This window comes from Peromyscus maniculatus, chromosome 8 (assembly GCF_049852395.1).
Source record: "Peromyscus maniculatus bairdii isolate BWxNUB_F1_BW_parent chromosome 8, HU_Pman_BW_mat_3.1, whole genome shotgun sequence".
In the NCBI taxonomy this organism is placed as follows: Eukaryota; Metazoa; Chordata; class Mammalia; order Rodentia; family Cricetidae; genus Peromyscus; species Peromyscus maniculatus.
Window position 1 is genome coordinate 63,130,804 of NC_134859.1, and position 22,671 is coordinate 63,153,474.

The 22,671-nt window shown below is 39.5% G+C and overlaps 1 protein-coding gene across 4 annotated transcripts in view; it reads left to right on the top strand.

Annotated features, from left to right (window-relative positions):
• Window positions 1-22,671, top strand: part of Ssh2 (slingshot protein phosphatase 2) — a 247,927-nt gene that overhangs the window by 85,752 nt on the left and 139,504 nt on the right. The gene's annotated exons all lie outside the window — the stretch shown is intronic.

Genomic DNA, 22,671 nt, shown 5'->3' on the forward strand with positions numbered 1-22,671 from the left:
ATGAAAGCCAAAACTACATAGTTTATTTTTACAAAAATTTATCTTACATTTGTAATTTGAGGGGAAAGGGGGTAGTTATTGAACATTTTTTTTTTAAAAATTAGTCTTTGGAAGGATAGTTGGTACTTTTTGGTATGTTCTATAGATTTTCTTTTGGGAAGTTGTGTTCACTTTACTCCACAGTGTTTTGATAGTGCTGAATATTACTTGACTTTGCTTTTTCTACCACTGAATGGTCATATTAGTAGGCTCATGTCAAGCTGGTCTATCATTTTCCTTGGATACTGTGATAGCTAATAGCTAATCTTGGTTGTCAACTTGGCATACCTAGGTAAGAGGGAACCTCAACTGAAGAATTGCCCCATCAGACTGGCCAATGAGTGTGTCTGTAGGCTCACATTCTTAATTGCTAATTGATGTAGAAAGGCCCACAGGGACGTGAGCAGTGCCATCCTGGACAAGTGGGCCTGGGCTGTATAAGAAAGGTACCTGAGACAGAGATGGAGCCAGTAAGCAGTGTTCCTCCATTGTTTCTCCAGGTTCCTGCCTTGGCTTCCCTAGACAATGGACTGTAACCTGCAAGATGAAATAAACCTTCTCTTCCTCAGTTTGCTTTTGATCGTGAATTTATCATAGTCACAGAGAGCCAACTAGAACAAATGCTTTGAGAGCAGGTCCAATCAGTGTCATCTGAGAAATTCATACAGATCTTAGGAGTGAAAAATTATTTTTCCTGGACTCTTTTATTAAGAAGACGATAGATGCTTGGCATTGTTGGAATTGATGTTCTAAGAATGCAAAGAACATAAGATCAAAAGAGAGTAGAAAATAGAGACCTGAAGACATTCTTGCACTTCTCTTTTTCTGTTGTTTTGTTTTGTTGAGACAGACTCTCACACTGTAGTCTGGGCTGGCATGGGATGCCTTATGTAGACCAGGCTGACCTTGAACTCACAGTTCACAGACCTCAGCCCCTTAAGTGTTGAGAGGTATGAGTTACCATATATCTGGCAGCATTTTACTGTTTTCCTTTTTCCTTCCCTCTTCTCCATCTCTCTCTTCTTTTTTTTAAAAAAATATAATTATTACATTTTTAACTTCCACTTGGATTTAATTTAATTGTTTGAACCTTACGTCTTTTTTAAAGTACAACTCTTTCCAACTAAAACTACCTTTTTCATGATAACTTTTTAATTTTTGGAATTATGTTTACATAATTTCCCCCTTCCTTTTACTCCCTCCAACTTCTCCAATGTATCCCCTCTCCCACTGCTCTCATTCAAATACTTGGTCTCTCTTGTTGTTGTTGTTGTTGTTGTTGTTGTTGTTGTTGTTGTTTTGAGACAGGGTTTCTCCGAATAATTTTGGTGCCTGTCCTGGATCTTGCTCTGTAGACCAGGCTGGCCTCAAACTCACAGAGATCCACCTGGCTCTGCCTCCTGAGTGCTGGGATTAAAGGCGTGTGCCACCGCTTCCCAGCTGGTCTCTTTTTTTTTCTTAATTGTTGTTTAACACACACACACATACACACACACTCTCTCTCTCTCTCTCTCTCTCTCTCTCTCTCTCTCTCTCTCTCCTAAATACAGCCTGCTCAGTCTATGTAATATTAAAATCATCTTTACGTGTCAAGGTTCTTATCTATGCTTATTCTAGTCATTTCATTGTATTTGCTAGTGGTTCTGGTTCTTCTCCTGACAGAACATGGGATTATATTTCCTTGAGGATTGGGCATAGTCATATGACTTTTGCTTTTTCCCCCTCAGTACTAGGGATTGATCCTAGGGACTCATACATGTTTGGCAGGGGCTCTATCACTGATCTGTATCTCTAAACCATTTTTTGAAGTTTCTTTTTGTTGATGGTGGGATTGGGTTTCTGTTTGTTTTGGGGTGTGCTTTTTCTTTTTGATGCTAGGCTGTGGTCCTGAACTTTGTTTCCTGTCTGCTACCATGTAAATAAGTAAGCCTCTACCTCATGCTCTCACTGCCATAGCCAGAGCTGCCCCACTGGCCCTGCCTGCCCCACTGTGCTGTAATGAAATCTCTCTGAGATCCACCTGCCTCTGTCTCCCAAGTGCTGGGATTAAAGGCATGGACCACCACCATCCAGCTATGTATATATTTTTCTAAATTAAAATTTTCTGACTATTTTAGGTGAAAATATTTTATGACATCTAAAAATACTAATGTCTATAGAATGAGATTATAAAAGTATTTAGTTTATGTTGTTCTGATTTCATCATAAGCTATAGGCTAGAGGTAAATAGTATTTCCTGGTTTTCCATACAAGCACTAACCTGCTTGGGACTATGACCTCTGATCAAATTCTAGATTCTTTGTTTTATATTATGTGGCAGGACAAAGTCTATAATGATAAGGACTTAAAATTCAGTTAGTATGTCAGTACTCTAACCTTGAACATGACAGTTGCTCTTGCGTGGGCAAGGCAATGATGATGTCTTTTTATGTAGGTGCTCCTATCTGAAAATAAAGACACTAAAGACATAGGAGGAAGCAGTCCAAGGACAGATTGAACAAAATCCTGATTTACAGTTATAGTGTCACTGTAGAATCTTGGGAATTAATGGAGCCTTTGGTGGGTAGCTATAAGGAACATGCATGGAGCCTGCAAAGTTGGTAGGTGGTATAGGTAGCTTTAAACTTTGTGAGCATGAGCATCCATCCACTTTGAGCCATAGAGTATTAGAGGCAATTTCATTCATTCATGTCTCATAAAAGATATCATCTCAGCCTTGGGATGTGATTTGGGAGTACAGTGCTTCTCAAGAATGTTCAAGGCCCTAAGTTCAATCCCTAGTACCAAACAACACCCTCATCTTCATCTCTACTAAATCCTGGATTTCAAAATTAATGAATAAATTTTTCACTGGAATTTAGAGAACATTTTAAATATGTAAATATATGTAGGGCTGGAGAGATAATTCAGTCATTAAATTAAAGCACTAGCCTCTCTTGCTGAGGATCCTGGTTCACATCCCAACACTCATATGGTGGATTACAACATTTGGTAACTCCAGTTCCAGAGGATCCAATGCCTTCTGGCCTTGACAGGTACTGACTGTGTGCACATGGTATGCAGACATGCATGCAGGCAGAACGCCTAAACATAACATATAAAAATAAAATAAATGTGTATAGACAGTATATGAGACACAAAAAAAATGTAGGTGTTAGAAGATCTCCTGTTTGACATTTCTCCTGTGTGGCAGAGGTGGAAACTGTTGCACAGTCCAAGGACCCTTGGGAAGAGAAACAGAAAGGAGATAAACTCAAACTAACCTATGCTTCCCCCATTCCCACTTTTCCTAGCTAGTTTTCCAATACACTTCTTTATAATTCAAAATCCAGGGGCCAGAGAGATGGCTCAGCACTCAAGAATGTGTACTGTTCTTCCTGAAGACCTAGGCTCAATTCCAAGTACCCACATTGGGTATCTAACAACTAGTGTGTGTGTGTGTGTGTGTGTGTGTGTGTGTGTGTGTGTGTGTGTGTGTTCACGCGTGCATGTATTTAATTGGTTTTGTTTGGTTTTTCAAAGCTACAGTATACTTGCTAGTTAGTCTTGTAGTTCAGATTTTTCAGTCCTCTCTAGTATCATGTAATGTTTTATCTTACCATCACTCTGGAGGTTTAGTTATCTTTTTCATGAGTTGTTGAGGCAGTATCAGGAAAGTTAGGGTTTTCTGGAAAGTAAGCCAGTAATAAATATTTCCTGTGGCTGCCTGGAGAAATGTTTACTGACTAGGATACTGTCTGGGGAATCCCTTTTAACATTTCCCTGTTTCCAGGAAGCATAGTTTTATGGAGTTGCTGGTTCTTAGCATTTATGCTTATAACTATCTATTAGAGCTGTTAGTGCCTTTAGTAACGAGGATAGGTAGATGAGTGTTTTTAAGTGATTCTCATCTGTATTAGAATATGCATAGGAAAGGAGACATTCCATCAGGTGTACCCATGTTCCATATTTTTTGTTTGCCCCCCTTTCTCCCTTTAGTTCTGTTCAGTTTGGCAGGGGACTCTAGATTAAAGAATATCTTGCAAAGATAGCATTAGAATGATCTGATTGTGTCATTATAGACTTCCTATGCTTATTTTGTTTATCTGAACTCTAATTACCTTATGAAGAGTGCAGAAGGAAAGAATTATATGAAAGAGAGAACTCTTCTTCTCAAGTCTTAAAGGCTTTTACTTGATGTGTGGGGGTGGGAGGGAGTCATCAATATTTTAGAGGCAAAAGAATGGCACATTTGAAGCCTACACAACATAGTAAGACTTTGTCTCAAAAAGAAGAAGAAGAAGAGGAAGAAGAAGAGAGAAAGAAAGAAAAAACTCACAAAGCATGAAGGGAAGTTACTTCCACCAAATGGCAGAAAGTCAACCTACTAAATAGCATTGCTCTTATACCTTTAAAAACACATGTTTAGTAATCAAAGAAAACAAGTTTATGATACTTTACAAAATCTAGCTTTATCTTTAAAAGGTTTATTGAAATCTTCAATCATTTTATCTTGGTGTTAATATTCATGCATGAGTATTAAGTTAGTAAGATGAAGACTCCCTGTCAGCCTTCCTACATGACAACTCTTCAGCCTGGTGAGTCAATGCATACGTCAGAATTTCTCTCTGGTGACTTGACCTCACCTCTGACTTTAAGGCCATAGGAACAAGCACTTCCCTGGTTGACCAAAAAGAAATGGGAAACACAGGTTAGAATCCTAGACTAGATATATACATAGTTAGGCATTTATTTGGGTAGCCTTTGGGACCTACCCGAGATGGGTAGGGAAGATAGAGGTTAGAACCTATAATGGGGCTTGCTAGCATGCCTGGTATGCCTGCCCTGAGTGAGCACATTTATTTTGCAACTTTAGAAGCATTTTATACCACAGATTTCTATGAAAGATTTATCTTCTAATTTGGGTTCTTCCTAAAATTTAAGGTTCTGATAATAGCCTTTAGGTAACAACAATGTATATTTTCTCTTAGCATTTTCTGTTAACACATTGCTTTCTTCAGTGTAGCTGCAGTACTGTAAGCTTTGACTTGTCTGCCCTCTACTGGAGATCTGTGTTTACATTGACCAGTTGTTCTGGCTCTGGGGAAAAAAGGGTTTTCCTTAAAGACTTACTGCTATTGAGTCAATATATTTATGATTTTACTCAATTTTTCAGAATGTTGATAGGTGTCTCTCTAGGTTCCCCATCTCTGGATGGATCATGATCAGAGCCCAGGTCCCTGAAATGTATCATTTGTAGCCTACCTCAAAGCAAGCTCTGGTTTCACTCACTAGTCATCTCATTACCATCCCCAACTATATTTCTGCTATTCTTTCCTTTTTCTCATGTCTCAATACCAATGTCAGCCTCTAAGTCTCTTCACACTCTTTACAACTGGAAACAACATTCCCACTGTGATAGCTCTTCTGAATTCTTATCACTTATCCTTCTTTGCCACACATTTACACTTAAAAGTTTGGGATCAGCCTGGTGTGGTGATGCACATCTTTAATCCCAGCAGTCAGGAGGCAGAGGCAGGCAGATCTCTAGACGGTCAAAGCTATCCTGATCTGCATAGAGTTTTCCAGGTCAACCAAGGACACATAGTGACACCTTGTCTTAAAATAAAAAATGTTTTTGGATCAGGGCTTGTGAGATGGCTCAGCAGAAAAAGGTGCTTGCCACACAAGTGTGGTGACATGAATTTGATTCCCTAGAATCCAGGGAAAGGTGGCTGGAGAGAACCAACTCCACAAAATTGTTTTCTGACCTCCACACACATGCCATGGCATATGCGCAAGCATACATGCACACACACATGCACACACACAAAATAATAATAATAAATTTTAACATTTAATAAAATATTTAAATTTTTGGATTAACTTTTAAAATATAATAACTGTTATGAATTTGCACGAGTAGGGAGCTCCCAGCTGGCCAGGCCGGAAAACATACTGGGCAGATGCAATGGGGCCAGTGGCGGCGTGTGGAAAGTCATTCACACCCGAGTGCTGCATCCTCGTGGAGAGTTTATTATAATAGAGAGATGAAGAGAAAGATAGGAAAGAGGGAGACAAGGAAGAAAGGGAAGAGAGAGAGCGGAGGTGTGCACACCTCGTGGGAATGGAGAGAGAGAGCAGAAGAGAGAGAGGAAGAGGAGGAGTTTTTCCTTAAAATGAGGCTTTTATGTCAGAACACAGGACAGGCCCAAGGGGAGAGATTTCAAGGGGCGGGTCAGAATATTAATAATAACTACACCTCTTCAGGCAGATAAACTTTATGAATATGGTATTGTTTCACATTCTTCTGTGTCCCCTATAGACTTCAGCAGCTCTCAATTAATATATTATTTCCTATTTAAAGATCTGCAAATGGACTGAGGGAGTATCTCAGTTGGTAGTGATTGTTTAGCATGCACTATGTCAAGGGTTTGATCCCTAGTACCTCTTAAAATCAGGCATGGTAGCTCACACCTGTAATCTCAGCACTCTGGAGGTAGAGACAGAAGGGTCAGAAGTTACAGGTTATCCATTCTCTGCTGCATAGTGAATCTGAGAACAGTTTAAGTACGAATAATATGATAGCAATTTATTTCCCATTAATAATAATTATCATCGCAAAATGCCTTTATCTTTTTTGTTTTTTGTTTTCTTTGTTTTTTTATTTTTTCAAGACAGGGTTTCTCTGTGTAGTTTTGGTGCCTGTCCTGGATCTCACTCTGTAGACCAGGTTGGCCTCCAACTCACAGAGATCCTCCTGGTTCTGCCTCCGAGTGCTGGGATTAAAGGTGTGTGTGCCACCGCCACAGGCTATGAAGTTGTTTTCAAATTAGGGAGTAAACAAACACAGTTAATGGCTCTGAGTCAGACATAAATTAACATATTAAGATATAGGCATTTGGCTGGGTGGTGGTGGCACATGCCTTTAATCCCAGCACTGGGGGGCTGAGCCAGGTGGATCTCTGTGAGTTCGAGGCCACCCTGGTCTACAGAGCAAGCTCTAGAACAGGCACCAAAAACTACACAGAGAAACCCTGTCTTGAAAAAAAAAAAGAAAAGAAAAACAACTTCATAAAGTTTGAAAAAGTCATTCTGTCAGTTTAGAAATAACTGTTTTTTGTTTTAAAAAAAGGTAACATCCCTATGATGTGTTCCTCTTTTTAAATAATGTTTCAATTTATAACTTTATTTAATCCTAATCTAATTCTTCAGATCCATAAAAACTAGCATATTTAATACTAAAAGAAAGTTCTGTTTTCAGTCCCTTTTATAATTTAAATCCTTATGGAAGCATGGTAAATTGTGTAGCAAAGAATTAGCAGCACTCAAAACAGAATCAGATTCAGCAATTGGAGTGTGGCTAGTAGGCTGAGAACTAACTACAGGTAAGAGACCAGACGATAGAGACAGCAGGAGCATACAGGCACTGGCCCTGGGCTTGACTGGACCCTGCTCCTCATACTGGGTCGCCTTGCCCAGACTGAATACATGGGGAGGTGCTTAGTCTTCCTGCAACTTAATATGCAGTGTTTTGTTGGGAGACCTGCCCTTTCCTAAACAGAAATGGAGGAGGAGTAGATTGGGAGGTGTGAACAGGGGTGGAGTGTTGTGTGTGGAGTGAGGAGGGACTGGGAGGAGAGGAGGAAGGGGAAACTGCAGCCAGGATGTAAAATGAATGAATGAATGGATGGATGGATTAATTAAAGAAAGATCAGAGTTAAATTTTAAATCAAAGCTTTAGCAAACAGATGGGGATTTAGCTCAATGATAGAGCATGTGCTTAGCATGTGTGAGGCCCTGGGCTAAATCTCTCACACCAAAACCAAAATAAATAAAGAGAGCAAAAAAATGTGGCTATTGGTTCAGGAAAAGATATTCAAAATATTTAACTTATATGGCACAATCAGTCATTTTGACTAGGCAGAAACAGGATCTGGAAGTCCCCTGCTGTGCCAGACATTAACCTGCCTGTTTGATTTTAAATGTTCAGAGGGGCAACCATTCATCACACATAGAAATTTTGAACTGTTAAGCTGTGTGGCTAGGACAAAAGCAGCAGCAGCTTGCTAGATCCACCCCATTCCACTTTTCAACATGGTGCAGGTACCATGAGTGATGCTTACCTCCCCAATTCTGGGAAGCAGTATCAAGTCATGTCTGTGTTTTCAAGCCTATGGCTGCGCTCCCAAGCGCACAGGCAGCAGCTGGGAAAAGCCACTTTGTATCATGGCCTAGCCAGTCAGAGACCATGGGAGTCTGCCATGTTGCCACTGAAGCCCACCATGGCCAGGGGGGTGCATTTGTGTACTGCAGTCCTGCGTGAGACCTGAAGTAGGAAGCTGTTTGGGGCTCCATTTTAGAGTCTCTTATTCTCTCAGGTTTTAGTTGGAAACTCTTGCCCCACATTGGGTGCCAAAATGTAGCTGGGAATTTTCCTATGTCCCACCCAGCCCTGAGATCCCACAACTGCTTATAAAATAATCCCTCAGAGGCTTATATTAATTACCAACTGTATGACCTATGACAGGCCTCTTGCTAGATAGTTCTTTCATCTTAAATGAACCCATTTCTATTCATCTATGTGTTTGCCATGTGGCCATGGCATTACCAGTCTGCTGGCATCTTGTTGCTCCTCCAGCGGCCAGCTCAGTCTCCTCTGACTCCACCCTTCTTTTCTCCATATCTCTCCTTGGATTTCCCATCTGCCTCTAAGCTGTCTTGCCATAGACCAAAACAGCTTTATTTATTAGCCAATGGAAGCAACACATATCAGGGCATACAGAAAGACATCCCACAGCATTTCGCTGATGGCTAAGTATATTAAACATTTCTTCAAGTGTTTCTTGGCCATTTGAGATTCCTATGTTGAGAATTCTCTGTTTAGATTTGTACCGCATTTTTAAATTGGATTATTTGGTTTGTTGATATCTAGTTTCTTGAGTTCTTTATATATTTGGGATATTAGTCTTCTGTTAGATGTGGAGTTGGTGAAAATCTTTTCCCATTCTGTAGACTGCCATTTTGTTCTATTGATGGTGTCCTTTGCCAAGCTTTTCTATTTCATGAGGGCCCATTTATTGTCGATCTTAGTGCCTGTGCTGTTGGTGTTTTGTTCAGGAAGTTATCTCCTGTACCAATTCATTTAAGACTATTCCCCACTTTCTCTTCTATCAGGTTCAGTGTATCTGGATTTATGTTGAGTTCTTTGATCCACTTGGACTTGAGTTTTGTGAAGGGGAATAGATATGGATCTATTTGCATTCTTCTACATGCAAGCATCCAGTTAGACCAGCACCATTTCTTGAAGATGCTTTCAATTTTTTTATTGTATGTTTCTGACTTCCTTATCAAAAATCAGGTGTCCATGGGTGTGTGAATTTACAGCTGGGTGTTTGATTCAATCCCATTGATCAACCTATCTGCTTTTATACTAATACCATGCTGTTTTTATTACTATAGCTCTGTAGTACAGCTTAAAATAAGGAATGGTGATACCTTTGGGAGTTCTTTGATTGTACAGGATTGTTTTAGTTATCATTTTTTTTTGTTTTTGTTTTTTTCCATATGAAATTGAGTATTGTTCTCTCAAGGCCTGTTTAAAACCAAGGAATTCAGCTGTGGAAATGGCTTGTCAGGTTAAAGCACTTGCTGCCAAGCCTGACCATCTGGGTTAGATCTGTGGAAGCCACAGTGCTGCACAAGACTATCCTCGGAGCCACACTTGCCATTTTCAGGTGTTCTATTGGGTGTAGATGTAACCAACTGTCTTATTAAAATAAGAAACACAGAACCAATGTAAAAGAGAAAGCCGAGAGGTCAGAGCTCAGAGCTAAAATCTTACCTCCTGCAGTGCTCCTAGCTTCCCCGAAAGAGAGCTACTTCCTGTGTGTCTGTCTTTAAATAGTCTTTCTGTTCTGCCTTCTCATTGGTTGTAAACCCAAACACATGACTGCCTCGTCACTGCCTGTAAGTATTGCCCTCCAGGTCTTAAAGGTGTATGTCTCCAATGCTGGCTGTATCCCTGAACACACAGAGATCTACCTAGCTCTTCTACCAAGTGCTGGGATTAAAGGCATGCGCCGCCGCTGCTGCCGCCACCACCACCACCACCACCACCACCACCACCACCATGCTCTTGCTACAGCTCTAATAGCTCTGACCCCCGGGCAACTTTATTTATTAACATACAATGAAAATCACATTTCAGTACAAATAAAATACCACCATAATTGGGCATGCTCACAAAGATCACAGTAGTGTTTGTTGACTACTGGCATTCTCTCCTAGAAGGAGTATGGAATCCTCACCTGAGTATTCAGCCACCCCTCCCAACCAGTTGTATCTTATTATGCTCTAAATGCACATAGCCTCAGGGAACATCAGGTGGAGAAGGACTGGGGGGTGGGGGTGATGTCTATCTACACAGCCATGAGGGAGTCATCATCCATACTGAGTGCAGACCTTCCAGTGTGTCTACTTTAAGTTTACCCATAATCCTACCCATAACCTCTCATCCATTGCTCTCTAAGTAAGCTTAATAAACCATTGATTCTCCACAATGAACTTTGGTAGAGTCATGCCTCAGGTTGTTGTTGGGACTGTAGGAGAATGGGTAGACTTTTTATATGTTTTTTTATATTGGGGAAGACTGTTTATGTCTCCCCCAAGGAAGGAATTTTAGCAACACTCATAAAGGTGGAAGGAAATAACTGACTTCACAAAGTTGTCTGTCCTCTGACCTCCATACCCAAGCTGTGAAACACATGTGCCCCCATAATAATAAATGTTTAGAAATTTAAAAAATCCAAGGAACTGAATCTCTGGCAATAGAAAAGACAATATTACAAGTGCACAGTAAGTACCACAAATGGATGAATTAAGCTATATACAGTAAGTACTCTTTAAGTAGAATAAGGATTATAGACAAAAGACATCCCGTGACAGCTTCGCACAGAAACTCAGGGTTTTCCTCTGAGCATTGATTGGATTATGTCTCTTCAAAAGCTGTTGACTGGGGATATTTTATTTTTCAAAATTGCAGCTATTTTAATGAAATTTGAATCAAGCCAGTGTTGGGCATGTTAGGCAAGCATTCTACCACTGGTATATCCTCAGACTCCTTCCCACCTCCTCTATTAGACAGGTTTTCATCATGTAGCTCAGGCTGAGCTGGAACTCTCTATTGTAGCACAGGCTAGCCCAGAATTAGGATAATCTTATCTCTGCTTCCCAGTTACTGGGATTATAGGCTTGTATCAGTGTGCCAGTTTGTATTTTGTAGTAGTTTAAGGAGAATACTTAGGCTACACGGATTTCAGCAGTTAAGAGCAACTATTGCCTTTGCAGAAGACCTGAGTTCTGTTCTCAGCTCTCACATCAGGCGGTTCATAACCACATTCTAACTCCAGCTCCCAGAGAGTAACACCTTCTAGCTTTCACAGGTACCTGCACTCATATGCATAATCTAAAAAAACAAAACACTTGAGAAATAATGGGTTTCTCACAGAAATTTCCTATTGCTTCAAATGATAGACAAAAAAAATTTATTTAGGTTTTCTTTTAATCCTGTCATAATAGGAGTGTGATATTAATTTCAATTGCAATTGTTGTGTACTTTGTCTAACTTATTTTTACTTTACTGAATGTTTTATTTCTATAAAGTATGATTAAGTTAAGTTTGTGTTTTGGCCTCCTGATTCCAGCCAGCATCACATACTCTTTCCTTGTTCTCTGTCCTGTTCCTTTTGTTTACATGTTCAACTAGCCAGAATTGGTGGAGGTGCTTAAGGATGACTGCACATTCTTTGCTGCTTCTTCCCTGAGAAGAGGAATCCAATTCCTCTCCCTGGAATCAGGCTGTCCTTTAGTGCATCAAGAAAGTGTGACATAAATGACATTAGTGCTAGCTCCAAGCCTAAAAGGAGCCCTGGGCTGCAATGCAAGAAGCCAACCCTGAAACTACTCTCCTTGAGGAGGCCCAAGTCATTTTTTTTTTTTTTTTTTTTTTTTTTTGGTTTTTCGAGACAGGGTTTCTCTGTGTAGCTTTGCGCCTTTCCTGGAACTCACTTGGTAGCCCAGGCTGGCCTCGAACTCACAGAGATCTGCCTGGCTCTGCCTCCCGAGTGCTGGGATTAAAGGCGTGCGCCGCCACCGCCCGGCTAGCCCAAGCCATATTAGAGATCACATTAGGCACTCCAATGGATATCTGCAGTGGATCCCAGCTTTACAGCCATCCAGGTTAAGACAACAACCATGAGGGTGAAGCTGCTTGGATCTTCATTTATAGCCCATCTGCTATACAGCAGCACTGAATGAATAGTACTGAGTGAATATCTAGCTAAGTATTCCTTGAATTAATTTGTTGCAAAGCAATTAATAACCCACACCACTGGTTCCATCTTCATTTTCTTTGCTTCTAAGGAATAGTCTAAGCTTTCTCAAACAAGTAAGCTAAATGCAATGAATGGTATTTATATTAGGAGAGTTTTCTAGAGAGAGAGAACCAATAGAACTTATACACACACACACACACACACACACACACACACACACACACACACACACACACACACACACACGCATGGACACATTCTAGAACAATACAGGACCAGGTTCTCAAAACAGTAAATGGGACAGATTAGCAGTTCCAATCCAGTGCTGAAAGCCTGGAAGCTCCCTGAAGAGCCATATTGAGTCCATACTGAATGACCAAAGAAGATGGAGTTTGTTGTCAGTAGATGGCAGCAAATATAGATGCATCACTCAAATAGAAAGGAGCTTGCAGGCAAGCATTTGCTGCTTTCCTATGGCTTCCTTTTTCTATTGAGTTTCATTTGAAGGTGTTGCCCACATTGAGTGGCTCTTCCCCTCTCCCCTAGTTGCTCACCATCCCATATATTAGTCCTCTCTGAAATACTTCCATACCCCCTTCACACAGATGATGTCACCAGCCTTGGTGACATCAAGCACAACTATCACAGCACCTTTACATCCTCCTGCTTTCACAGACCAGAAGCACAGCACTATCATTAGTTCCAAAGTGCACATCTCCTCTTAAAAAGACTACTTGTGAGTTTTTTTCCTGACATTTCCCCATCCCCCCACCACACACTATTAGTTTATTGCCAAGGGCAGAGACAACTGATAAATAATCTCTGTCACATCTAGTTAATGGATAATCTACAATTTCTTGGCTATAGAACTGTCATGTTCTATACCTAGTATTATAAACCCATAACAGCAATAACTGCTTGATAGCCTTAACCTCTAATATCTACCTTTGTCCCAGAAATCCACAGCTACTCAACGTTCCCCAAACTTACTAAATTGTTTTCATTTTTTCTGTTCTTTGTGCCTCTACCTGAAATAAATTTCCTCTTACCACTTGGCAAAAAACTACTAGTTCAAGCCCAACCTAAAAGTTAGCTTAAGTAAAGCATTTCCCAAGCTCAGTTATGTCTTCCTCTGATGCTTCTCTGCTATACCAGATATAACTTTGCTCTAGCCCAAGTGACACAATGTACATTTTTAATGGAACTTTCTCCCTGAGTTACAATGTAAACTACCCAAGGATAAGGACAAATTGGTTTACTGACTAGAACATAGGACATTAAGTAGTCAGTTGATATTGAATGAATGAATGAATGAATACACAGTGAAAACAAGTGAACTGTCTGCTTAGCCAAAAGGAAAGCCTGAACGTTACTTCCAGATCTTAGGGCACAGGTCACCTCATGAAAAAACAAACAGCAACAACAAAATTCTTTTATCTTGTTAAAGCTAAAATGTGACTAACACATACTTTTTACTTGCTGAAAATGCATAGCCAGTTGGTTTCAAGTGTTCATCTATAACAAATCTAACTAGTTAGTCACTCCAGTTTCTTGATTTATCTCTTCCTCCAGTCCCATCTGTACATAGGCTATCATGCTAAACAGGTGTGACTAGGCAAAGTGATTGACCTTAAAAAAACAAAAATAAAAATAAAAACTTAGTTTAAGGTTGAGAGATAAATCAAGAACCTATTCATAACCCAGAAATAGAACTAGGTGGTATCACAATAAAGATACATGATTAATTGGTAGACTTGGAGAGAAACATATTGCCAGGTAATAGAAGAAATATCGTAAATGTCTGGATTTGAAACCAGCTTTGAAGACTGGTGAAGAATCTACAGCCGGGGAGAAGGACCTCCCTGGTGATAGAAGAACACAGACGAGTCAGGAGACTGATAAATGACTACACAATATTAGAGCATGTGGAAAGTTTAAGGAATTGGGGAAGCTGTTGCTTACACTCTGACTAACCCATTGTTTTCACAACCTGCATCTCTGCAAATGAGGCTTGAGTACTTATTATACTTTTTCCAGACTGTGTTAGTTACCTTTCTCATTGCTGTGATCAAATACCTACCAGGAAGCAACAGTTTTTAAGGGGATACAGTTCATTGTGGTGGGGAAGGTGTGGTGGCTCTGAAGTGACAGGAACTTACAACAGCTGCTTATATTGTCTAGTCAGGAAGTAAAAAGACAAATGCTGAAGCTCCTTTTTCCTCTTTTATTCGGTCTTGGATCCCACCCTATGGGATGGTGCTACCCCATTTAGGTTGAGTCCTTCCTCATTAATTATCTTTATAAATGCTGTCACAGAAATGCCCAAAAATATGTCTTCTGGGTTATTCTAAATCCAGTCAAGTAACAATGGAGATTAACCATCACAGTGACTTTTTTTTTTTCTTTTTTCTTTTTCCTTTTTTTTTTTTTTTTTTTTTTTTTTTTTGGTTTTTCGAGACAGCATTTCTCTGTGTAGCTTTGCACCTTTCCTGAATCTTACTCTGTAGACCAGGCTGGCCTCGAACTCACAAAGATCCTCCTGCCTCTGCCTCCTGAGTGCTGGAATTAAAGGTGTGTGCCACCACCGCCCCGGCCACAGTGACCTATTTTTATGTGCAAGTATTAAACAGGTTAGTAAGAATGCATCAGTCTTTCAATCAGTATTTAATGGTTCCTGAATTTCTTGAACTTGAATGAACATCTAGACTCACCTAGCTAAGTATTCCTTGAATTCATTTGTTACAAAGCAATTAATTTTTTGGTCAGTTTTTTTCTATCAAGAAATAATCACATGTTTTAAGTAAAATCTGTTTAACAATAGAGCTCTGAAAATAAAAAGATATGAGCAAATGTGTGTCTGTGTGTGTGTAGTGATCATTTGATTAATTAGGTCTCTTTCTTCCATAACAGAAATTATCCTACCCACCACAGAACTAAAAGCTATCTCTACATTTTTCTCCTGGTGTTTTAAAAAATAGTCTAAAAATAAATTTAGACTGATTTATTTCTTATTTAAATATATGAGTGTTTTGCCTGTGTGTATGTATCACATGTATGCGTGGTACCTTCAGTGGTCAGAACAAGGTCCTCTGGAACTGGAGTTTACAGATGGTTGTGATCCACCATGTGGGTTCTGGGAACCAAACCTTAGTCCTATGCCAGAGCAACAAGTACTCTTTTAACTGTTTAGCCATCCCTCCAGCCTTCTGGTAATTTCTGATGTTCAGAACAAGTAGGTTATTTGGCATTTTTCAGTAACAAGGTGTGATGATGTTATATGACAAAGTAGGGGTTAAATCTGATAGTTATGCTTGTTAGAATAGAGTGGTAACTTCTGCTTTCAGTTACTTTTTGGATGTGGCTATTAGAAACTGCATTACCTGCTAGTTATCTTAGTGAATGAGCATTGTTGTATCTTTGCATTTCAGGCAATGAATTTTGTAGAAATAAACTTAATCCATTTCTTTTAGACCTATTTTATCATAAGACCTTCAGTGCCTTGGTATACAAAGTTGTTTTGTGGTTGCTTTTTTTTCCCCCTCAAATACACTGAGGGGGAAGCAAATAATTCACTCAATTGCCTCTTGAAATATTAAGGGGAAAGGTTACTGTGTTTGCAGATCTCATATTTGAAACACTTCTTTGTCTTGCTCTTTTTGTGCCAGAAGTATTTGCCACTCTTCCAGCACTACTTTAAAGTGTAGATGTTATAAAGTAAAGATATAAAGGGTATTATTTTATTGTAAGCATGGGAAAGTATAAGCTTTCCTTTCTAGCTCTTTTCCCACCCATCTTGGGATATATAAAGTCAGATTATTAGGTTAAAGAGAACTAGTTATAATGGAAAGATAAAACTGAATTTGCATGATTACTTTACTACTGATTAGCTTTGTACATGTCCCACGAGGTTGCAGATTCAGCAAATGAAATGACATATGAAGAGTCTAGCCCATACTAGTGCTCAACAAATGATAGTTAGCCTCTGTAGATATAGATGATTTGAGCTATTTGTGTTTTGTAAAGAAGCATCAAAGATCTTTTGCTTTGCATAGTCATATTGCAATTCTCATGAGTAGAAAACTATTCAAAGAGCTGAAAGTAATTTGAATTATTTCTCTTTGGGGGCACTCATTTTAGAAATGAGGGCAAAGATATGGAAATAGTAGCAGCCCATAAACATATGTATGAATATAACCTTTTTAATTAATATCAAGGCAAAGCAAAATAAGACTATAATAAGATCTAACAGACTGGCAGAAATTGAAGATCAGCAAAAATCAATGATTCTATTGTTAGCTTGGACTTAGTTCAATGCATTAAGATCCTACTCCTTCTTGGTAGAAACATAAGTCAGCATGACCACTTGGAAAAATATTTTGGTGTTCTTTTCTAAAGTTAAATCTTTATCTTATAACCAAATAGCTTCATTTGTTCGTATAATTTCTGTTGACTCTTTTGCATGTGGACTAGAAGAAAGTAGAAGAGTGTGGAGAGCAATGTAATGTTGTCAAAAAACTGTAAATAATCCAATCTAAGAAGAATTAATAAATGTGACATAATTACCTAAATGAATTGTATGAATTCCTCAGTAAAAATCCATGAGGTGAAACTATATATAATAAGTAATATGAATCTAGTGAAAATTATGTTTAGTTTTTAAAGAGCAAGTGCCCAGCATGTGCAAGGCCCTGGGCCAGACCCCCACTTTCTTAAAAAGCAAACAAATACTTATTGGCAAGAATACATACATTGTAATAAAATTTGAAGCCATTAAACAGTCAAGGTAAATGGTACATTAAGAATATAGGCATGAGGGTTTAGGGATTTTGCTCAGTGATAGAGCAAGCTAGAGCGCTTGCCTAGCAAGCACAAGGCCCTGGATTCGGTCCTCAGCTCCAGGGGGGAAAAAAAAGAAAAAGAAAAAAAAAAAAGAATATAGGCATGAACCAGCAAGATGGCTCAATGGAGAAAGAAGCTTACCTCCAGACTGGTTACGCGATGGTTGGATGTGGCAGCTCACACCTGTAACCTCAGCACTTGGGACTGGCTGGAGTAGAAGAATTTCTGTGACTTCTAGTCCAACCTGAACTACAGAACAAGACTGTATCTCACTAAAAGTGAAAAGAAAAAGAATAGGTTGATGGATGGGCAGAAGGAACAGAGAGATGATGAAACAAGTAGAGGAAATGTTAATGATAAAATCTAAATGGTGGATATACAGGTTTACTTTATGGAATTTCAACTTTTCTATGTATTTGAAATATTCCTACAATAAAATTGAGTGGAAAATAAGAATATTATAAGCTTTAGCATAATAGTTGCATCATGAAGTAAGACAAGAATCAGAAATAAATAAAGATAGAAGGTATTGGATACTATTCTAGATCTTAAGTACAATAGTGTTCATTTTACTACTTTACCTCATTACTTAAATATGTTCAAGCATTCTTCATTATATAATATTTTGTATAATAGAAATATGAGAGGAATACATTGAAATTTGAGATATATTTAAGCAGTAATAATAATAATGAAGCACTATTTATTAAATTATATCCTAAGAAAGCATTTCTTTTTTATTTTTATTAACGTTTTTTTCCTTTATTTTACATACCACACAGTTTCCCCTCCCTCCTCTCCTTCCATTCCCTCCCTCTGACTTCGTCTATCCCCACTTCCCCATCCATTCCTCCTCCCTCTCCATTCAGAAAGGGGCAGGCCTCCCATGGGCTTGAACATAGCATGGCACATCAAGTTGAGGTAGGACTGAGCTCCTCTCCCTGTATGAAGGCTGAGCAAGGTAATCCAGCATGGGGAACAGATTCCCAAAAGCCAGCTAAGCACTAGGGACAGGCAGGTCCTGATCTCACTGCTAGGAGCCTTACAAACACATCAAGCTACACAACTGTCACACACATGCAGAGGGCCTACGTCGGTCCCATGCAGGCTTCCTAACTGTTGGTCCAGAGTCCATGTGATCCCACAAGCTCAGGTTAGCTGTCCCTGTGAGTTCCTCCATCATGATCTTGACCCCCCTGGCTCATACAGTCCCCTCCTCCCTTTCTTCAGGAGGCAGACTCCCAGAGATCCTTTGTGTAAATGTACCACATTTTCCTTACCCATTCCTCAGTAGAAGGGCATCTAAGCTGTTTCCAGGTTCTGGCTATTATGAATAATGCTGCTGTGAACATAGTTGAGCAAGTGTCCTTGTGGTATGATTGAGCATGCTTTGGGTGTATGCCCAAGATTGGTTTAGATGGGTCTTGAGGTAGATTGATTCCCATTTTTCTGAGAAACCACCATATTGATTTCCAAAGTAGCTGTACCAGTTTGCACTCCCACCAGCAGTGGAAGAGTATTCCCCTTACTCCACATCCTCTCTGACATAAGTTGTCATTAGTGTTTTTGATCTTAGCCATTCAGACAGGTGTAAGATGATATCTCAGAGTCATTTTGATTTGTATTTCCCTGATGACTAAGGATGTTGAACAATTCTTAAAGTGTATTTTGGCCATTTGAGATAAGAATTTTCTTTTTAGATCCAAGAAATCATTTCTATTTATTAAGTTCTTTGGGCACATTGTCTGTCTGTCTGTCTGTCTGTCTGTCTCTCTCTCTCTCTCTCTCTCTCTCTCTCTCTCTCTCTCTCTCTCTCTTTCTCTCTCTCTCTCTCTGTGTGTGTGTGTGTATGCATGCACATGCACACACACCTGTGTGCTCATGCACATATACATGTAAGTCCATGTATACTTGTGTGTGTGTGTGTGTGTATGTGGTGGGCAAAGTTTGATGTAGGAATCCTCCTTTATCACTTCTCCACTTTATTTTGAGACTGGTCCCCTATTGAACCTGAAGCTTACTGGTTTGTTAGACTGGCTATCAAGGTCTGAAGACCCACCTGCCTCTGCCTCCTGAGTGCTGGGATAAAGGGTGTGTGCCACCATACTGGACCCTTCATTTTCAGTTTTGTAAGCTTTCCGGGTTCTGTGTATTTCTCCATTCAATTCTTATCCATTTTAACACCTTTCTTTCTGAGTTCCTGAAAATTGTATCTTCTGATCCTAAAAACTATTCTACAGCAGCAGTTACTGCACTAGGACACCCTGTACTCTCCTTCTAGGAATGGAATCTCTGCAGTGTTCTTTCTTTAGCAGAAACAATAGCAATGATTAAATTAAAATCAATATTAAGAATAGCATAGGAGCCGGGCGTTGGTGGCGCACGCCTTTAATCCCAGCACTCGGGAGGCAGAGCCAGGCGGATCTCTGTGAGTTCGAGGCCAGCCTGGGCTACCAAGTGAGCTCCAGGAAAGGCGCAAAGCTACACAGAGAAACCCTGTCTCGAAAAACCAAAAAAAAAAAAAAAAAGAATAGCATAGGAATAAAAGTTAAGAGTTGGCCATGGCACAGAATCAACTAAGCAGGGCTCATAGAGGCTCACATAAACTGAAGCTACAAACAAGGACTCTGTATGGGTCTAAGCTAGGTTCTCTGCATATACCTTATGGCTGTATAGCTTGGTGTTCTTGTGAGACTCCAAACAGTGGGATTGAGGTGGGGGTCTCTGACTCTTTTACCTGACTTAGGGCCCTTTTCCTCCTACTGGATTGCCATATCCATCCATGATATGAGGGCTGTGCCCAGTCTTATTCTATCTTGTTAGGCCATGTTTGGTAAATATCCCTGGTAGACCTGCTTTTTTTTTTTTTAAGGGAAACAGAAGAGGAGTTGAACTGGAGGGGAGAGGAGGTAGGGGCAGGGACTGGGAGGAGTGGAGAGAGGAAACTGTAGGATGTGATGTATGAGAGAAGAATAAAAGTTTAAAAGAAAGAGAGAGTTAGCCATGGATAGCCAAGAATGGGGTGGAATGAAGAGGTAAATGGGGATGACTGCATAAACCACAAAATACAGGTGCCTTACTGGCAAACAGTACACACATTAGTTAAGATTATTTTTCTCTTACTGCTTCTATGTTTCACAAATTGGGCAAAAGTGATGACAGAACAAATATTAAAGTCAAGAAGGAAATGTAAAGAAAATCCTCATGTGTCATTATTTCTATCATCTTTTCTCACTTTTCCATCATCAATATCCTTGTCTCTGTGAAGGTCTGTATATTATAGTAACATAACTAATTCCTAATGTAGGCCAGGCATAGGTAAATAATAGTTTCCAATCAGGCAGAAGAGAATATGCTTGTGGTTTTAATTATAGCATCACCCTATGAGTTTCCTTGTGTATTTTGCTTTCTTAATTGATAAAACCTTTATTAAGTTTTCATAAGTTAAGATCCAATTATTTTATGTGCCACTAAAATACTACAGTTGTACTATTATGCAGCGTATTTCTTTATTATGTGTATGTGCATTCTTTCAAATGCATGCCACAACACACATTTGGAAATTAAGCGACAACTTGCTGGAGTCAGTTCTCCCCTTCTTCCATCTCATGCTGGCAGGCTTAAGGGAAAGGCACTTTACCTACTAAACAAACTCACCAGTCCTGATTCCATGTTTCTTATTACATTCCTTTATCCTGTTACATGTTCTAATCCATGATGACTATAGTCTCATTAACCCTTTGAATTTTTCTTTTAGTGAAAGTAGATTTTTTTTCCACACAAAATTTTCTGATTACAGTTTCCTCTCCCCCTGCTCCTCCCAGTTTCTCCCCACTTCCCCTCCCATTTGAATTCACACCCCTTTTGTCTCTTGTGAGAAAACAAACAAGTGTTTAAGGAATACTAATAAAAGAAAATAGATAAAAAACAAATTGGAATATGACAAAGCAATCAAACAAGAAAAAGAGCCAAAGAAAAGGCATATGAAACACATTCACACACACAGGAATCCCATAGATACCTAAAACAATAAGCTATAATACATACCCAAAAGACAGAGTGAGAGAGTGAGAGAGAGCGAGAGAGAGCGAGAGAGAGCGAGAGAGAGCGAGAGAGAGAGAGAGACAGAGAGAGAGACAGAGAGAGAGAGAGAGAGAGAGAGAGAGAGAGAGAGAGAGAGAGAGAATGCCCTAACTACATTACAAGACAAAAAACCTCCAGTGATGCAGTTGAGTTTGTTTTGTGTTGATCATCTATTGTTAGGCATGGGGTCTACTCCAGTAAGAGTGGTTTGTTTTTCCCAATGAGACTCCTTTAGAGAAAATTAACTTTTTATTTCCAAGTGCCTATCAACTGGAAGTAGTTTCTGGGTTAGGGATGGAGGCATGTGTCTGCTTCTCCATTCAGCTCTAGGACCCCATCTGATGTAGATTCCAGCAGGTCCTGTGTGTGCTGCCACACTCTCTGTGCGTTCAAATGTGAACCAGCACTGCTATATCTAGAAGGCCTTGATTCCTTAGTGTTCTCCATCCCCTTTAAGAAATCAGTAAAGCCAAGCATGGTGATGCACACCTTTAATCCCAGCACTCAGTAGGCAGAACCAGGCAGATTTCTGAGTTTGAGGCCAGCCTGGTCTAAGAGTGAGTTCCAGGACAGCCATGGCTACACAGAGAAACCCTGTCTGAAAAATCAAAACCAAACCAAAACAACAACAAAAGATACTTAATGTATCATACATAATTCCTGGAACATTGTAAGTGCTCTATTGGTTAAAATATTAAGGCAACTCCACATAGTTCAAAGGGAGGTTTATTTTGTGGGATAACTTAACAAGTGAAGGGATAGGTTACAGGGTCTGGGAAAGGTGAAGTGCAGTCCAACAGTTTTCTCTGGAGAACCCTACTTGGTCTACCTCCAACATCCAGGATCCAGGAACCAAGAGAGCCAGCACATCTGGATCTCAGGTCTTCAGGGCTCCTGTCTCAGCTCTGCCTTGTAGGCGTGACAGTTACCAAAGCCTCAATGGGGGTAGTACTTCCAGGTCAAAGCTGGAACAGCTCCCACTACAGTGCTCAGTAATTGGGTAGCCATCATTTTGATGACACGTAGTTTTCCATAAGCACTCAAAGGTTTGCTCATTGTTTAGGTTGTTCTTTGTGGATCAGAATCATAGTTCATTTTGATAATGTTTGTTGGTGGTAATATAATGAGTACTAATGTTAAAGTAATATAATGAAACAGAACATATTTGGTTGGTGTTTAGAGGTAATTATTTTAATGGGTAGCACTTTGTTTTCAGTGAAATTTGTTTATAAACTATTGCTGATATTTCTTCCAGAAATAAATTTTAGTGTTATCGGTCTCTTCATTTACTGCAAATATCTTTTATGAAGAATGCAGATCAATATGAATGACCTATCTCTGCACAAAAAGCTTAGTTAAATTCCATTAGTTATGAGACCATTTTAATTTTTTTCAA